The sequence below is a fragment of the Salvelinus namaycush genome, chromosome 34 (assembly GCF_016432855.1).
Source record: "Salvelinus namaycush isolate Seneca chromosome 34, SaNama_1.0, whole genome shotgun sequence".
NCBI lineage: Eukaryota > Metazoa > Chordata > Actinopteri > Salmoniformes > Salmonidae > Salvelinus > Salvelinus namaycush.
In genome coordinates this window covers 27,723,965-27,735,071 of record NC_052340.1, presented here as the reverse complement: position 1 = coordinate 27,735,071, position 11,107 = coordinate 27,723,965, and positions in this window count along the sequence as shown.

The following is an 11,107-nucleotide window of genomic DNA, read 5'->3' as shown; positions in this document are numbered from 1 at the left end:
GTTACTTAACCTTTATTTAACTAGGCAAGTCAGTTAAGAACAAATTCTTATTAAGTATTTTGCTCAAGGGCATATTGACAGATATGTCAGCTCGGGTATTCAAACCAGCAACCTTTCGGTTACTAGTCCAACGCTCTAACCACTAGGCTACCTGCCACCTGCTATCTAGGAATCATATTTGCAAATGCACACAACCTTCCATTCTGCAGCTTAGAATTGGTCTGGCTGTGACATATATTGAGAGGACAGCACATTGATTTTCCTTCCCTCCCTCCCTCTCTCTCTCTTTCTTTCTCGCGCTCTCTCTCTCTCTCTCTCACTCTGTGGACAGACAACGCGTTTCTCTGAATGGCTCTCATTTGCAATCGATCAGCACACAGATAGCTCATCCCCATCGACCCCCTAGACAGACAGACAGACAGACAGACAGACAGACAGACAGACAGACAGACAGACAGACAGACAGACAGACAGACAGACAGACAGACAGACAGACAGACAGACAGACAGACAGACAGACAGACAGACAGACAGACAGACAGACAGACAGGAGAATAGAGGGACCTTGGCGCCGAGGTGAGGCACAATTTCCTTTAAAAACACACAACAGCAACCAGCACATGCTCCCCTGCAAACTCACACCCTGACACTTTTGACCAAAAGTATCTTCTTTTCAACACACTTTTTGAGACGAAGTGTCATTTCAAAGATACTAATCTCAATCTCCTACACTGTGACATAATAAGACCTGATGAAACTGATATCGAGCCCCTCTCGTTTTTAAGCACATGAAGTAGTTAACCTACTGGTAATGAAATGGTCAGCAACCCGGTCATGATTTGGAGGGAATTAGAGCTATTGAGGGTGTTAGTAGCCTGTTATTACCATATATCTGCAACCCACCATAGCTGTGGTTCTGTGTGTAACGGGTGGTTGGGGATGTGGGTGGAGGAGGGTGGAGGAGGGTGGAGGGCTGACTATAGCGGTGGCTCTGTGTGTAACAGGGTGATGGTCTATGGCGTGGGCAGTGGGCAGTGGGCAGGACAGCAGGCTGACCAGATGGGTCCTGTGGTACATCAGGCCTGCAGAGGGTCAGCTGGTCACGCCCCACTGTTCTGCCCTGTCATGCACAGCTGAAGGGTGAGCCCCCCCCACAGACTCTGGGCTGCCATATCACACCTAATTAACCAAGCAGAGAGCACATCCTTCCTCTTTATGTCTGTCACACCCCCACTGGATTGTTGCTAGAATCATTAAAAGAGTGACTAAAAATCTTTCATGTTTTCTGATGAGACTTACTGACAATACAGTATATTTAGACAGACTAGGTTTTCATTAGCCATCTGCATTTAACCCTATTTACACTCTAATCCTTTAACCATATGGTGAATGTACAATTCCAGATTACCTGTGTCTGCTATTATTTCATGTTGAGGCATGTGTATCCTGATCATGTGTCCATCGCCTGCTCATAGTGGCATCGCTGGTCGTCATGATTGTTCCCAGCCAGGCCTTATTCTGCAGCTAGAGACCAGCTAGACTCCTAAACTCTGTGGAGAGATGAAATGAGACACTGTGTTGTTTACGACTGGAAAGCCTTATTGGGACACTGAAATCACCATCTGCCGGCAGTGAAAGTTTACTCCCTGCGAGCGCATGGCAGAAGAGTGCCGCTGAGACACCAGCGAAACCCCCCCTGCTGTAATATGATGAACGCCATTTACCTCTTTACTTTGTAAAGTCTGCTCCCCTTTCTGCTCTGCCTGGAGCTAGCAGCATATAAAACTGCAGTGTCAGGACATTCTAGGGAACATTACCATGTCTCAACATCAGGAACTGTTTGAATGGATAAGAATGATGTTGTTGCAAAAGTTTTAGTGACTCAAGGGGAAAAGATTTGCATTCAACATTTCTTTGATGTTGGGAGCTACTCTATTACGTAAGCTCTGTTTACATTTTTCACTTAGAGGTTTCCAGAGAAAATTTGCAGGTAGGCTTTTTGCGACCTTTACAGTTTAGACAAAAAATATCAATTCTTGGTAGACTTTTTGTGCTAGGTCTAAATGTTTCATGTATGGCTACTATCATGCTTCTAGACTTCTCCTCATTTTCGCTCTTTGGTCACCTGGATAGATTGTCATCCAGAAAACAAGATGTAGTACAGCTCCATATTGGAAATGGTCAAGCTTGAAAATAAGATTCCGCACAAGCCAGAACCTTTTACTACCATTCTAGTGCTATTTACCTGGCATTTACGGCCAGCTATTTATACCAAGTCATGTTTAAATATAAAGTACCTGCTGTAAATATTCATGATTGCCCATGCCATTACAGGAGGAGGCTCAGGTCTGTCTAATGAATAACTGAAGTCCATGAATAATAAATAGTTTGCGCTTACCCCCCTCTGCCTCACAGACTGAGTATCTTTCAACTGGGAGCTGTGCCAGTAGAGGCAAGAGAACATAAGCACAAAACTGGGGTCTTATAGGCTATGTGATGGTGAACCATAAGAGCAAATGTTTTACATTTCTCCCAGAATAAATCTGTTCTCTTTGACCCAAATCATTCCCCCTTCCCCCTACTGTATGTCTCCGTTGAGCTAATGATTCCACTGGATTGCTCCTCTCCTCTGTACATGGATGGGTTTAGGATTAGATGGCCCTATTTCTGACAATTTAATGGCGGGTCTTTGATGCACATATAGTGAGGGAGGGAGAGCAGGATTACCTTCACTTCTGGAGTGCACTCTTGGATAAGTGGTAATATTTGTGTGTGTGTGTGTGTGTGTGTGTGTGTGTGTGTGTGTGTGTGTGTGTGTGTGTGTGTGTGTGTGTGTGTGTGTGTGTGTGTGCGCGTGGGTATGTAAGTTTCTGTGTTTGTGTGTGCATGCGTGTGCGTGTGGGTGCATTTATGAGTACACATGTTAATGTGTAACCTTGCATTTATAAAACCAGTGATCTGCCATATACAGTTGAAGTCGGAAGTTTACATACACTTAGGTTGGAGTCATTAAAACTCGTTTTTCAACCACTCCACAAATTTCTTGTCAACAAACTATAGTTTTGGCAAGTCGGTTAGGACATTACTTTGTGCATGACACAAGTCATTTTTCCAACAATTGTTTACAGACAGATTATTTCACTTATCATTCACTGTATCACAATTCCAGTGGGTCAGAAGTTTACAAACACTAAGTTGACTGTGCCTTTAAACAGCTTGGAAAATTCCAGAAAATTATGTCATGGCTTTAGAAGCTTCTGATAGGCTAATTGACATCATTTGAGTCAATTGGAGGTGTACCTGTGGATGTATTTCAAGGCCTACCTTCAAACTCAGTGCCTCTTTGCTTGACATCATGGGAAAATCAAAAGAAATCAGCCAAGACCTCAGAAAAAAAAATTGTAGACCTCCGCAAGTCTGGTTCATCCTTGGGAGCAATTTCCAAATGCCTGAAGGTACTACGTTGATCTGTACAAACAATAGTACACAAGTATAAACACCATGGGACCACGCAGCCATCATACCGCTCAGGAAGGAGACACGTTCTGTCTCCTAGAGATGAATGTACTTTGGTGCGAAAAGTGCAAATCAATCCCAAACAACAGCAAAGGACCTTGTGAAGATGCTGGAGGAAACAGGTACAAAAGTATCTATATCCACAGTAAAACGAGTCCTATATCGACATAACCTGAAAGGCCGCTCAGCAAGAAAGAAGCCACTGCTCCAAAACAGCCATAAAAAGGCCACACTACAGTTGGCAACTGCGCATGGGGACAAAGATCGTACTTTTTGGCTAAATGTTCTCTGGTCTGATGAAACAAAAATAGAACTATTTGGCCGTAATGACCATCGTTAAGTTTGGAGGAAAAAGGGGGAGAATTGCAAGCCGAAGAACACCATCCCAACCGTGAAGCACGGGGGTGGCAGCATCATGTTGTGGTGGTGCTTTGCTGCAGGAGGGACTGGTGCACTTCACAAAATAGATGGCATCATGAGGATGGAAAATTATTTGGATATATTGAAGCAACATCTCAAGACATCAGTCAGGAGGTTAAAGCGTGGTAGCAAATGGGTCTTCCAAATGGACAATGACCCCAAGCATACTTCCAAAGTTGTGGCAAAATGGCTTAAGGACAACAAAGTCAAGGTATTGGAGTGGCCATCACAAAGCCCTGACCTCAATCCCATAGAAAATATGTGGGCAGAACTGAAAAGGCGTGTGCGAGTAAAGAGGCCTACAAACCTGACTCAGTTACACCAGCTCTGTCAGGAGGAATGTGCCAAAATTCCAACTTATCGTGGGAAGCTTGTGGAAGGCTGTCCGAAACGTTTGACCCAAGTTAAACAATTTAAAGGCAATGCTACCAAATACTAATTGAGTGTATGTAAACTTCTGACCCACAGGGAATGTGATGAAAGAAATAAAAGCTGAAATAAATCATTCTCTCCACTATTATTCTGACATTTCACATTCTTAACATAAAGTGGTGATCCCTAAGACAGGGAAATGTCAGGAATTGTGAAAAACTGAGTTTAAATGTATTTGGCTAAGGTGTATGTAAACTTTCAACTTCAACTGTAGGTCCTTCCCTGACCCTGATCATGAATATGATATATGATAAATTATTACAGTTATTGTTCTGTAATACTGTTTAGCATGTTCAACCTTTATTCTCTGTCGTACATGACAGTCTAATGATTACTGCATCAATGGAGACACACACATACAGTTGAAGTCGGAAGTTTACATACACTTAGGTTGGAGTCATTAAAACTCGTTTTTCAACCACTCCACAAATTTCTTGTTAACAAACTAAAGTTTTGGCAAGTCGGTTAGGACATCTACTGTGTGCATGACACAAGTAATTTTTCCAACAATTGCTTACAGACATATTATAAATAAAAGCTAAAACATATTATAAATAAAAGCTGAAATAAATCATTCTTTTGACTATTATTCTGACATTTCACATTCTTAAAATAAAGTGGTGATCCTAACTGGCCTATGACAGGGAATTTTTACGAGGATTAAATGTCAGGAATTGTGAAAAACTGAGTTTAAATGTATTTTGCTAAGGTGTATGTAAACTTCCGACTTCAACTGTAGCTATTTGGTGGAATATGTTGTTTGCAAATATTTGGAATATTTATTAAGCCAGGCGTTTCAACCCTGCATTTATGACATTTCTTCCAGGAATAGTGCACACGCCATCATTAAATAACACATCTCTGGGTAGCCTGTGTCTCAACGTGGGAGGTAGGGACAGCTGTCGATATCTCTCCCTCTGAAGCTGCCAGACATGCATAGATTCACTAATGAAAAACACAGGGGGGGGGGATTGGAGGGACGCCATGTGCGACTGACGTGTTTTCCGTTTGCTCCCGTGGTATTTTTAAAGTTTATGTGAATTTTGCAGCAGAACCGTATTTATTTTCATATATTATTTTGGTGATCCCTTCCCGTAAAAACCAAGACTACTTTACTTCCAAATATCAGCATGTCGACGAAACATAAGGCCAAAAGCATGACTTTGAGAAAACCCGGCCTACAAGACACACTCTCATCACCGCCCTCCCCTGAGCCTGACGGCCCGGGGACTGATACTTTACCCGGGGGGGCGGCTTGGCCTGGCGGCGCTGAAGTGAACATTCTCGAGGCCATCAAACTACTACGCTCTGAGATAGTTGAAATGAAAACGGAGGTGGTTGCTACGATTGAGGCCCGAATAAAGGAGGTTTCTGATACTTTAAAAGCAGATCTAACCATCCTGCGGAACGAGACGGTGCCGGCAATCGCATCACTCAAAACAACAATGGAGTCGCACACTACAACGATTGCAGCACTGGAGACCTTCGCTACAAATGTCTCCGACTTAACTACATCCCTGGAGGCTGACGTGAAACGCCTAGCTGCGGATTTGAAAAAGGTGAAGGAGAGCTGTGTAAGTTTGGAGGGATTCTCTCGCCGCAATAACCTGAGACTTGTATCAGTCCCAGAGTCAGCGGAAATGCCTCGCGCCACGGATTTCGTTTCTGGGCTGCTGAAGGATGTTCTTGCCTTAGATGAAAAGCCCCTGATTGATCGTGCCCACCGGTCGCTGCGCCCAAAGCCCCGGGATGGGGAGAGGCCCCGTGACATAATTCTTCGAGTGCACTTTTTCCATGAGAAGATGGAGATTCTCCGACGAGCCCGCAATACCACTCTGAGCTTTCAAGGACAGAGCTTCTCCATCTACCAGGACTACTCCCCCACTGTTTCCAGGCAGCGCGCAGCTTTCGGACAGGCCAAACGACTACTTTGGGACCATCCAGGTGTGAAGTACGGACTGCGATTCCCGGCCCGTTTATGGCTATCTCATGATGGTAAAGACTACACATTTGAATCTCCGGATGAGGCTCTCTCTCACATTCAACGTCACATCAAGAAGTCTTGAACTTGCTCATAGTTCAGCAACTGTTGCTTGCGAACTGTGGATAGTAAGTAACCCACCTGTGGTACAATTATGTTTAGCTACAACATGCTAATTTTGTATAGTTGGGGAGTTGGCGTACCCATTCAGGCTTATTTGATGTGATCTAATGTTTTGATCATCTAGTGTGCTTGCCTTACAAGCATTCAGTCATTTTAATTTCATTGTATTGCTGTTTTACTATACTCCTGTGTTTTCTAGGCTGTCTTGCTCACCTATTCAGTTTGTTTACATAGTGTCTCAGTGACTCAAAATATTCTTGGTTATTTGCTTACTGCATCCGTTTGCATTGACCCAGTAAACAGTAAATGCTTCCCGAGGCGACACGTTTTTTGGGGTCTTCACTTAAATTTTAAAAGTTCTGAGCGTCATTTATGCCCAGCAAGCGTTCAACGTTGCGCACACGTAGTTTTTTGGTCTTGGTTGTAAGCTGTCTCAGCATTCAACTAGACAACTATTATAATAATAATAATTATTATTATTTTTGATTGTCTTACTACGATTTCCTTACTTCAAATTAGGTTTTTGGCTGAGAGCCTTTATACATTCTATTTATTTTCTTTATTTTCTCTCTCAAATGCCTGTTATAAGACTGGGAATATAATTATATACATCTACAAGTGGTGCTTTTGTAATTTCGTCTGCACAAGGGATTCACTTAAATTTAAAAAAAAAATGATTATCTCTTTTTGCTGTTTGATCCACTAACAAAACACGACTTTAAAGAGCGGGACTGTGGGTTTAGGTTTAAGACCGCACTCTCACAGACATACTGTGCGAAGAGAACATGTTCTATTTAGGCTTGTACCTCGTTTGGGGAGGTACTGTCTGGGATGGGGGGAGGGGGTGGGGGGAGGGGTTGAATTGTTCAGTTCTAATGTTGTCATTCTGTCTTTTTTGTTTTTTTTTCTGTACTTTTTCCAAACATCTACCACCGTACATTATTACTCTGAGACAAGTTATTCTGGGGTTTTTGGGCGCTCATTGCTTTTCCATTCTAGGCTCTAATGACAGGGTTGTATAACGGGAATGCCCAGAGGGGCCGAAACAATGCGATCAAGTACATTTCGTGGAACACCAAAGGGGTTAATAACCCAGTGAAGCGTAAGAGGGTGTTGACACACTTAAAGGGTTTGAATGCAAATGTTGCATTTCTACAAGAGACTCACTTGAGGACTGGTGAGCACTTTAGGATGCGTAGGGACTGGGTTGGTCAAGTGTTCCACTCTAACTTTCATAGTAAATCAAGAGGGGCTGCCATTTTGTTTGATAAAGCCACTCCCTTTGTAGCTTCTGAGGTTATCGCTGATCCTAAGGGACGATACGTCATAGTAACCGGTAAACTGTTTTCTACCCCTCTTGTTTTGGCTAGTGTTTATGCTCCCAATTGGGATGACACAAGTTTCATTTCTTCCTTTTTGTCTGCTATACCCAATTTAGATTCTCATTTGTTGATTTTAGGGGGGGATTTCAACTGCAAAATGTCCCCAGTTCTTGACAAGTCCTCACGAACAACTACAGGCCCATCTAAATGTGCCCTACTTATTCAAGCCTTTCTTCAGAAATATGCCATGTTTGAGGCCTGGTGTTTCCTACATCCTACAGATAGACAGTATTCCTTTTATTCTCATGTTCATCAAACATACTCCCGGATTGATTACTTATTTTTGGACAAAAAACTTCTGCCTAACCTTCGGCAGTGTACTTACAAGAGTATTGTTATTTCTGACCATTCACCATTAGTGCTTGAACTAGAGTTTCCCCAGCGACCTCCTATGTGTTATCAATGGCGTCTTAACCCCATTTTACTCTCAGATAAGGAGTTTGTCAATTTCATTTCTTCTGAAATCACCTTATTCCTAGAAACTAATTCAACACCAGGTATGTCCTGCTCTACCATATGGGAGTCTCTCAAAGCATACCTACGTGGCCAAATTATTTCTTATACAGCCAACCAAAACAGAGTTCGCTCTCAGCGACTTCGGGACCTGAGCGAATCCATAGCCACATTGGATGAGAAGTATGCCACGGTTCCTTCCTCTGATCTGCATAAAGAGCGCCAACTACTCCAATCTGAATTTGATGAGCTTTCTACCAGGCAAGCTGAACAGTTACTCTTGCGAGCTCGGTACAGAGTGTATGAACAAGGCGACAAGGCCAGTAAACTCCTTGCACATCAGATCCGTAAATCTGAGGCCTCACGTTTAATCCCACAAATAAGGACCCCGTCTGGTGCCACCACAGTTATACATAAAGAGATCAATGATCAATTCAAACAATTTTATTCTGCGCTATACACCTCTGAATCCCCTCAAGACCCTTTGCTGATTGATTCCTTCTTTAATGGCCTGAATATGCCTTCAATTGATACAGACACCCATGACTGTCTAGAAGAAGAATTTACACCTGAGGAGATTGCAACAGCAGTGTCCGCAATGAAAAGTGGTGAATCACCGGGTCCGGATGGTTTTCCAACCGAATTTTACAGGACGTTTTCTGGTCTGCTTTGCCCATTCTTGTCTCGACTATTTGCAGAGTGCCTTAATACCTCAAAGCTACCGCCTAGTCTTTATCAGGCTTCAATTTCATTACTATTAAAGAAAAACAAAGACCCCCTGGAATGTGGATCCTATCGCCCAATCTCGCTTTTAAACTGTGATTACAAAATCCTAGCCAAGCTTTTAGCCATCCGTATGGAAGGCTCGCTGCATCAAGTAATACACTCTGACCAGACTGGCTTTGTGAGAAATAGGCATTTGTTTTTCAATATTAGGCGCCTTATGAATATACTGTACTCCCCTGCGTCGGAGGACCCAGAGGTGGTGGTCTCACTTGATGCAGAAAAAGCGTTTGACCGCGTTGAGTGGGATTACCTAACAGCTACCCTTTATAGATTTGGCTTTGGCCCCAAATTCATTGCGTGGATAAAGATTCTTTATTTTTCCCCCATGGCTTCGGTACGGACTAACAACTTGTCCTCTGACTATTTTCCCTTGCACCGCGGATCCAGACAGGGCTGTCCACTCTCCCCCTTGTTGTTTGCTTTGGCAATCGAACCTCTCGCCATTGCACTACGCTCTAATGATGCCATTCAAGGAATAATCCGGACGGGCTCAGAGCAGAAAGTCTCGCTATATGCGGATGACCTCCTTTTGTTTATCTCTAACCCTGATACCTCATTGCCACGCGCCTTATCTGTTCTTAAAAGGTTTGGATCAATCTCAGGGTACAAGCTGAATCTAGGCAAGAGTGAGCTTTTTCCTGTAAATAAGGCTGCTTTAAAGTGCTCTTTTACAAGTTCTCAGTTTAGGATTGTCCGGGATCAATTCACCTACTTGGGAGTTAAAGTGACAAGGAAATATTCAAATCTGTTTCAGGAAAACTTGGTTGCTCTAGCAGACAGTTTGAAACAATCTTTTACTTTTTGGAATGCGCTACCTCTTTCTCTTATCGGAAGGATTAATGTCATTAAAATGAGTGTGTTGCCCAAATTTCTATATTTATTTCAATGTTTACCCATTTTTATTCCAAAATCTTTTTTTATTTCACTGGATCAAACATTCATGCATTTTATTTGGGATGGCAAGGTACCACGGATTGGTAGAAAACATTTACAGAAGCCTAAGTCATTGGGGGGTTTAGCTCTACCAAATTTTCAGACATACTATTGGGCTGCAAATTTCAGAGCCCTTCTGTACTGGCTGCAGACTGATCCTACTGGCCCTAGACCAATCTGGGTCCAGATGGAGTCTGAATCGTGTAAACCTGCTGCACTTTCTTCTGTGTTGTGCTCGTCTCTCCCAGTGTCCCTAGGCAAAAGGTGTGTCAACCCAATTGTAAAGCAGTCTCTTAAAATTTGGAATCAGTTCCGTTTAGCCTTTGGCCTCCGAGGCTTTTCTCTATCAGGCCCAATCAATCAGAACATTTTATTTCCTCCATCTTTGAATGATGGGGCTTTTGGCATCTGGCACTCACTAGGCCTCTCCTCACTAGCCCAATTATTCTTTGATGATACATTTGCCTCTTTTGCTCAGCTACAGGAAAGGTTCAACCTCCCCCAATCCCACTTTTTCCGCTATCTCCAGACTAGGAACTTTGTCAGAGCTATCACACCTGAATTCCCCCATAGGCCTGTGAATACAGCTATAGAGAGCATCCTGGAGCTGAACAAGCTTCCTAGGGGCGCAATTTCAGATGTATATGCAATCATTCATGACTTACAGAACCCTTCTTTGGTGCCTTTAAAGACTCGATGGGAAAAGGATTTGGGGGAGGAACTTGGGGAAGACACCTGGGAATCTGTGCTGCGCAGGGTGCATTCGTCCTCTTTTAGCACTAGACACAGCCTCATTCAATTCAAGGTGGTTCACCGTATCCACTGGTCTGGGGCCAGACTTGGAAGAATATTCTCTGATTTTGATCCTACCTGTGTCAGATGTAAAATTGAACCAGCCACACTGTTGCATATGTTCTGGGGCTGTCATAAACTGTCAGGTTTCTGGGAATTAATATTTAAATGTTTCTCTGATATATATAACACTGTTATAGATCCCTCTCCCCTTACAGCCCTTTTTGGAGTACTGCCCATAGGCACCCCCCTGTCAAGAATCCAGTCGGACACTGTTGCTTATACAACT